The 7,797-nt window shown below is 45.7% G+C and overlaps 1 protein-coding gene across 1 annotated transcript in view; it reads left to right on the top strand.

Annotated features, from left to right (window-relative positions):
- Positions 1-7,797, top strand: part of MIPEP (mitochondrial intermediate peptidase) — a 224,544-nt gene that overhangs the window by 179,841 nt on the left and 36,906 nt on the right. The window lies entirely within an intron of this gene.

The raw sequence follows: 7,797 nt of genomic DNA, 5'->3' as shown, positions 1-7,797 counted from the left end.
TATATATATATATGTATGTATGTATATTTAAGGGAGTCTCACTTTGTTGCCCAGGCTGGAGTGCAGTGCTGCAATCTAAGCTCACTGCAGCCTCCACCTCCAACTCCACCCCCTCAGGTTCAAGCAATTCTCCTGCCTCAGCCTCCCAAGTAGCTGGGATTACACTGCCATCACGGTGGCCCAGCTTCTTTTTGTGTTTTTAATGGATGTGGGGTTTCACCATGTTGGCCAGGCTGAATTCAAATTCCTGATGTCCAGTGATCCATCCACCTCAGCCTCCCAAAGTGCTGGGATTACAGGTGTGAGCCGCTGTGCCTGGTCTTTTTTTTTTTTTCTTTTTTAAAGACAGGGTCTTGCTCTGTAATACTAGAATAAAGTGGTGAAATCATAGCTCACGGAAGCCTTGAATTTCTTGGCTCAACTTATCCTCCCATCTCAGCCTTCTGAGTAGACAAAACTACATTTGCAAGTCATCAAATCTGGCTAATACTTTATTTTTTTGTTAGAGACAGGTCTTGCTATATTGTCCAGGCTGGTCTCGAATTCCTGGGCCCAAGCCATCCTTCTAGCTCAGCCTCCCAAGTGCTTGGGATTTCAGGCCTAAGCCACCACACCTGACTAGATTTGTTTCACTTTGACTTCTTTGCTAAGTCTATGGCTATAAATAAAACCACTATTGAATTATCACTAATGAGAGACATGGGGAAAACCAAGCCAGAGGGGGACCATCGCATTTTGTTTGTTCTATGTATATTCAGATGATGATAGTATAGTATACCTACCTTGGAGTATATTTATGCTCCTGTAACAGTCTTGTAGGATCCTAAATGACCTGAATTTATCTTCATAGATTGATTGGGAAAGGAGGAATTATTGAGAGACAGGAAATTGAGAAATAGGAAATTATTCTAATTCTAGCATTAAGATACCCAGAATGACTTCTTATTACTAAGAATGGTGGAAAAACTCACCCATATTCCCTGAAGGTAAAATGATGCAGTTTTATTGGCATAATCACTATTAAACATGAATAGGTTTTGTAACTTTGGATTTGGCACTATTTTTCCATTGAGTGAGCATTTATTGACTGTCTGCTGTGCACCAGGAAAAGTTCTAGAGCCACAGAGTCATAGCTCTGCCTTTGCTGTGGATGAATGAAAATTACCTCTTGCATATCTGCACTGTCTGTGTGTTACTGTGTATGAATATATGTGTCTGTGTGTGTGTTTCTGGCCTTTTACATGAAAGGGACTGGCAGCTTTCGCCCTATTGCTGTTGTAAATCCTCATGCACCTGTATTTTGCCTCTTTACAGTGGACCCATCGTTACTAATTTCATCCTTTTGCAACAACTGTTTGCATTTAGTTAACTGTCAGCACTTAGCTACCAAGGTTACAGAAAATGTCAAGATTCAGAAGAAGATCATTACAAATTTTTTTGTGAGGCCATGAATTAAAGCGGTAACACTTGTCTAGAACATTAAACAAGGATATACGTTTGTATGCAGAAAGTGACTGCCCTGTGTCATTAAAGCCTTTCCCATGAAGCTGTGACTATTACATTCATAAAAAGTGCACTGTCTTAATTCAGTTGGTAGTTCTCATCATGTTTCAGGAATTTTAGTTGTGATGATTGAAATAGTTGCCTTTGGGTAGTTTGTATTCCAGTTTCATCAGAGATTGGCCGAGACTTGTCTTTTTTGTTTACATTTCTCTTGGACTTGTTTCATCTGTTCTTGTTTGCCATGGAAACCAGTCTGTGTGTGTGTGTGTGTGTATATATATGTGTGTGTGTGTGTGTATATATATATATATATATATATGGCCATTTAAAGTGTGAAAAAGCATGTTTGAGAGAGAATACCAAGGGTGTGGTCAAGTGACCATTCGCTAAAGATATTACCCTGGATAGAAGGGAACCAGATGCTATTCAAGACAATGGGAGAAAGATCCTGAATACATTCCAGAGATCTTTGAGGCTTCCCCACCCATCACAGGCCCAGAGATCTTGGAGGGCAGAATGATTGCAGAGGATGGCCCTGGGCTGCCCTCCACAGGCTTGCTGCCTGGAGCTGCCTTGGTCCCTGTTTCCCACATTCTGCCAAAGTGCCTGTGGATTGCCCCAGCTACGGCTCAGCTATTAACAGGTTCAGATGTGGCTCAGTCTGCCACTCAGGAAGGTGGAAGTAGTAAGCTTTGGTAACATTTCTGTGGTGGTAATTCTGCAGCCACACAGAATGCAAAAGCTATGGGGGCATGCCTACCTCCACCTAGATTTCAAATCATTTTTTTCAAATAGTCTCTGGACCCCAAACAGAAACCTGCCATGGGGTGGAGCTGTCACAGAAAGTCCTCACTAGAGTAATGCTTAGTGAAGCTGTAGGAGTGGGACCACCACCAAGACCCCAGAAGTGTAGAGCCACCAGTTTACAGTTTCAGCCTAGGAAGGCTACAGGCATTAGAATCCAACTCATGATAACTGCTCAGTGGACTGAAACCAGCAATGCCACAGGGTCAACTACCCAAGGCTTTGGGTGTCCAACTTCTGCCCCAGTGTGCCCAGGATTCCATACATGGAGTCAACAAAGATTCAAGAAAATATATTTACTCAGTTGCTGGTACGCTGGTACCCAGTAATTCATGTCCAGGTTCAGTGGGAGGGATATGAAGCATGAAGACAACTCTATAAAATAAATGTTCAAAGAAGTATTATAACTACACACAGGTGAGGTACAGTGACTTGTGCCTGTAATCCCAGCACTTTGGGAGGCTGTGGTGGGTGGATCACCTGAGGCTGGGGAATTTGAGACCAGCCTGACCAACATGGAGAAATCCCACCTTTACCAAAAAGACAACAGTAGCCAGGCGCGGTGGTGCATCCTTGTAATCCTAGCTACTCATGAGGCTGAGACAGGAGAATCACTTGAACCTGGGAGGTGGAGGTTGCGGTGAGCTGAGATTGTGCCATTGCACTCCAGCCTGGGCCACAAGAGAAAAACTCTCTGTCAAAAAAAAAAAAAATCGTAACTACACACAGATGAAGGTCATCTGGGTTGAAGTGCGATGGCAGTCTTACTGATGAGTCTTAGTGTCCCACCTGGATATTTGCATTAAAAGACTGCTAACATTTGTAGCTGAAGCTTTAGTGCAGTTTGGTAGGATTATTATGAGATTAATGTTTCTGAATATTTCCTTGAACCCAGAGCAACATATTCCTGTATTCATTTCATGAACTTATTAAACATTTACTGTGCATTTGCTACGTTTTAGGAGCTAGGGATACAGCAGTGAACAAAACTGTCAGAACTCTCGAGCCTCATGGCATTTACATTCCAGCATACTGGGAATGACAAAAAGTAAAGATGCTACATAAACTAGATGAAAAGGTAGCTGCTTCTTTTTTCTTTTCTTTTCTTTTTTTTTTTTTTTTTTTTTGAAATAGGATCTTGCTCTGTTATCCAGACTGGAGTGCAGCTCATTGTAACCTCGAACTCCTGGGCTCAAATGATCCTCCTACCTTATCCCCGTGAGTAGCTGGGACCACAGATGCAGATGTATGTCACCACACCTGGCTGATTTTTTACTTTTTAATTTTTTGTAGAAACAGGATCTCACTATGTTGCCCAGGCTGATCTTGAACTCCTGGCCTCAAGCGATCCTCCCGCCTCTACGTCCCAAAGTGTTAGGGTGATAGATGTGAGCCCCTGTGCCTGGCCTGGTAACAACTTCTATGGGAAGAATTGGCAGGAGACTATAGAAGCTGGAGAAGTATGCAACTTAAAATAGGGTGGTCAGCAGTGACCTCACTGGGAAGGTGACTTGAAAGAGGCCAAGGAAAGAGCCATTTTGGCATCTGGGGAAAGAGCAGAGGAAGCAGCATGTCCAAAGGGCCTGAGGTGGGAAAAGGAGCCTGAACTGTAGAGGGCAGTAGATAATAATCTTCAGGCACCAGACTGCTGAATACTGACAATATGTTTTAAAGAGCACAGAACAAAGGATTTTGTAGTGTTTATTCATTTTATTCGTTCATGTATTATTATTTTCTTTTACTATTTTTTACTATTGCCTGACATTCTGCTTTCTTTGTAACAAAAACACCTGTTCAGTATCATAAAGTTTGATCACTGTGCTCCCCTTTTTCTGTATTTTATTGGAAGATATTTAAATAGAATTTACTAGATTATATGTGTTTTCCAAACACACTTTATAAACTCTCTTAATTCTCATAACTACCCTAAGGTAGGTACTATTGTTATTCCATTTTGCAAGGGATAAACTGAAGCACAGAGAAGTTAGGTTACTTGTCTAAGATCATACAGCTAATAAACATCAGAGGCTGTAATCCCAGCACTTTGGGAGGCCAAGGCAGGAGGATCACCTGAGGTCAGGGGTTCAAGGCCAGCCTGGCCAACATGGCAAAACCCTGTCTCTACTAAAAAATACAAAAATCAGCCAGGTGTGGTGGCAGGTGCCTGTAATCCCAGCTACTTGGAAGGCTGAGGCAGGAGAATTGCTTGAACCTGGGAGGCGGAGGTTGCGGTGAGCGAAGATTGTGCCACTGCACTCCATCCTGGGCAACAGAGTGAGACTCTACCTCAAACACACACACACACACACACACACCTCAGAACTGTGCTTTGTGCCCAGTCCACCTGGCTTTGGAGTCCATGCTCAGCCTCTAATAAAGGCACGTCCTCTCCCAGCGGTGTGCTGGAGCCGGCTCAGACCAGCCCACAAGAGCCAACTGTGTGCATCTCTTGCCTCTTCTGCATCAGTAACATGACTTTGCTACTTAAAATTAGCCACAGTGGGAGTGTTTACACCACAGAAATTGGCAAATGCTATAAACCTGGGCCTTGCATCTCAAAAAAACTGGTGGTTGCACATTGACCAGCACACCGCGATTCCCTCCCATCTTTTGCACCCCCACTCAGGTTGAATCCCCCTTGAAGCTTCCCCTGACTTCATCCTATTCAACGCCCCCACTCCAGCTTCACCTGCCCCTCTGGCATTGTTACATTACAACAGGGCTAACATCTGCCAGGGCTGTTTGACCACTGAAGTGAATGTTCTCTTAGGAATTTCTAGTGCAGCCTCGTGGCAAGAACAGGCATTCTTGTGATTAGGTGGATCTAGGTTTGAATTCTGACTCAGTGAGATACGTGACTAATAGCAATTTACTTCCTGTCTCTGTCCACTGGTCTCCCTCATCCATAAAATGAGATGTAAAATTTTGCACCTACTTGAAGCCTGGTTGTGGGGACCCCGAGCAAGGCCAGAGTCAAATCCACACTCACGACCGGGCCTCCATGGCCGCACAGAACACCTGCTTTTCAGCACCACCTGTCACCGTCTTGTGCTTGGCCCCTGAGGCTCCACCACGTCCAATCCTGGGACTTGGATCTGCTTTTCCTCTGCCCGACTCTCACCATGTTGATGTGTGTGACTGCTTCCTCCACATGGGGTCCCCTCAAGCCCCGCAGCTCCACTCCAGGCCTCACTGACACTGCCCACACTCCCCACATGGCCTCCTGTGCCCCTCCTATGGCCCTCTGCTGTTTCCTCCATAGCACTCACGGGGCACTGGAAATTATCTAACCTAATTTTTGGTTTTAGAAGCCCCTTGATGGCAAAGTCCCGTTTTACCCCTCCCTGTGTCCCTGGCACTTGGAGTAGCACACACCAGCTGAGTGGGGTGTTGGGAAGACTCTTCCAATGCTCTGGGACCTCAGGGAGTGGAGGTTGGTGGGGTCCCTGGCCATGTCACCACTGGCCTGTATCTGGGTGAGTGTGGAATTGAGCTGCCCGGTCCATGCAGGGAGCCCCGGGGCCCTGAGCTTTATCCAGGAAGGCAGGGAGAGGGTTCAGCAGAAGCTGCACTGTCAAATATTTATCAAAAGGCTTCGATTTGCAAACTTGCAGTTCCAGTGAACACAGAGCAAACCACTCTCTTTCAAGTGGCCTTTGGCAAGACCTCCAGCCTGTCACTGGATGCTGAGTGGGAATATATGGGCAGAGGGAAGGCTGCTGTTGAAATCAGTATAGAATTTCCTGACCCCTGAGCCTGTTTTTTTTTTTTTTTTTTTTTTTTTTTTTTTTCTAACTCTTTACATTTTGGCTGCTGTAACCAGAAGAGGAATCCTCCCCCATTGTCATCCTACCTTTAAGGCATCCAGCATTTTGCCTGGAAATCACCAATCTCATTATCAACCATCCAGAGACCTCCTGCCCTTGTGGGGTCACTCCCCAAACCTCGGCATTTTAAGAGACTTTAAGAACTCACAAGCATCCCCTGATAAAGTGGCTTATAATTTGTACAAAGCCTGCATGGAAAGTGGTAGAGGAGAGGTCCGAGGGGAGTCATATTAATCCTGTGAGAGACCATGTGGGCATTCGTGAGACAAAATCACTTCCTGTGTGTTAACCACGAAGAATACTTAGCAGGCTTTGTGCAGAAACTGTCCTGGGGCCCTCATGGCCCCATCATCAGCACTTCGGTGACAGGGGAGGGGCCCTGTCCAGGGCTGTGATGGGGACCTAGGTGTGCTCATCTTCAGTGGTTCTGATGGTGTGAGAGGCTATTCCAGCCATGGACACGGGGCTGTGGGATTTGGCTTTGCTGCGGCTGCCTCTAGGCAGGAACTCCAGGCAGGAGGCCTCTACCCAAAATACTATGGCCAGGGAAACCAAGCAGCGTGTTATTTTTTGCGGGCGTGCAAAGCATTCTGGAAACCAGCCTGAAATGCGTGGCTGAGGCCTGTGGCTTGACGGGTCCTCCTAGCTCCTGTGATCTTCCCTGGCTGGATGCACAGGGGGAGGTGAGGGTCCTCACGTGTTTGACAGTGGAGTGGAGAGAGCTGGCCAGGCCCACCCAGGGGCCACCACCTGCAGCAGGATGGAAGGTAAAAAACAGGAAGAAGAAGGAAGGTGAAAAACAGAGACCTTTGAACACCCAGTGGCCCCGCTCACCGGTGCCTGTGGACTGACGGTGACTGGACTCAGCTGGTACCCCACTCCTTCATAGAAGAGCCGCAGGAGGGAGGAGCAGGTCCCCTCCACCAGGGCCCAGGGCAGCCAGAGGCCTGCACCTTCAACCCCCTGGCCATAAAAAGTAGCATTTGCTGGGAAGTGGAGGGGGGAGAAGGAGAGGGAGGGACTGATCAAAGGATATAAAATTACAGCTAGGTAGGAGGAATAATTTCTAGTGTTCTATAGCACTGTAGGGTGGGATTTTGAATCTTTCTAACACAAACACATGATCACTATTTGAGGTGATGGGTGTGCTAATTACCCTGACTTGATCACGATGCACAGTATGCATCAAAACTCACTCAATATACCCATCGACGTGTACAATTATGTATCAGTTTTGTTTTTTTTTTTAGAGCACAATAAAATAACATGTTTTAATGTGTTAAATCGAAACACATTTTTTTGCTCTTAATGACCTTTTTTTAATGACTTTTTTTTTTTATACTTTAAGTTCTAGGGTACATGTGCATAACGTGCAGGTTTGTTACATATGTATACCCGTGCCATGTTGGTGCGCTGCACCCATCAACTCGTCAGCACCCATCAATTCATCATTTACATCAGGTATAACTCCCAATGCAATCCCTCCCCCCTCCCCCCTCCCCATGATAGGCCCCGGTGTGTGATGTTCCCCTTCCCGAGTCCAAGTGATCTCATTGTTCAGTTCCCACCTATGAGTGAGAACATGCGGTGTTTGGTTTTCTCTTCTTGTGATAGTTTGCTAAGAATGATGGTTTCCAGCTGCATCCATGTCCCTACAAAGGAC

This window comes from Rhinopithecus bieti, unplaced genomic scaffold (genome assembly GCF_001698545.2).
Source record: "Rhinopithecus bieti isolate Rb0 unplaced genomic scaffold, ASM169854v2 scaffold_8350, whole genome shotgun sequence".
Taxonomy (NCBI): domain Eukaryota; kingdom Metazoa; phylum Chordata; class Mammalia; order Primates; family Cercopithecidae; genus Rhinopithecus; species Rhinopithecus bieti.
The sequence above is the reverse complement of the archived record's forward strand: the minus strand, read 5'-3'. Positions and strand labels throughout refer to the sequence as shown.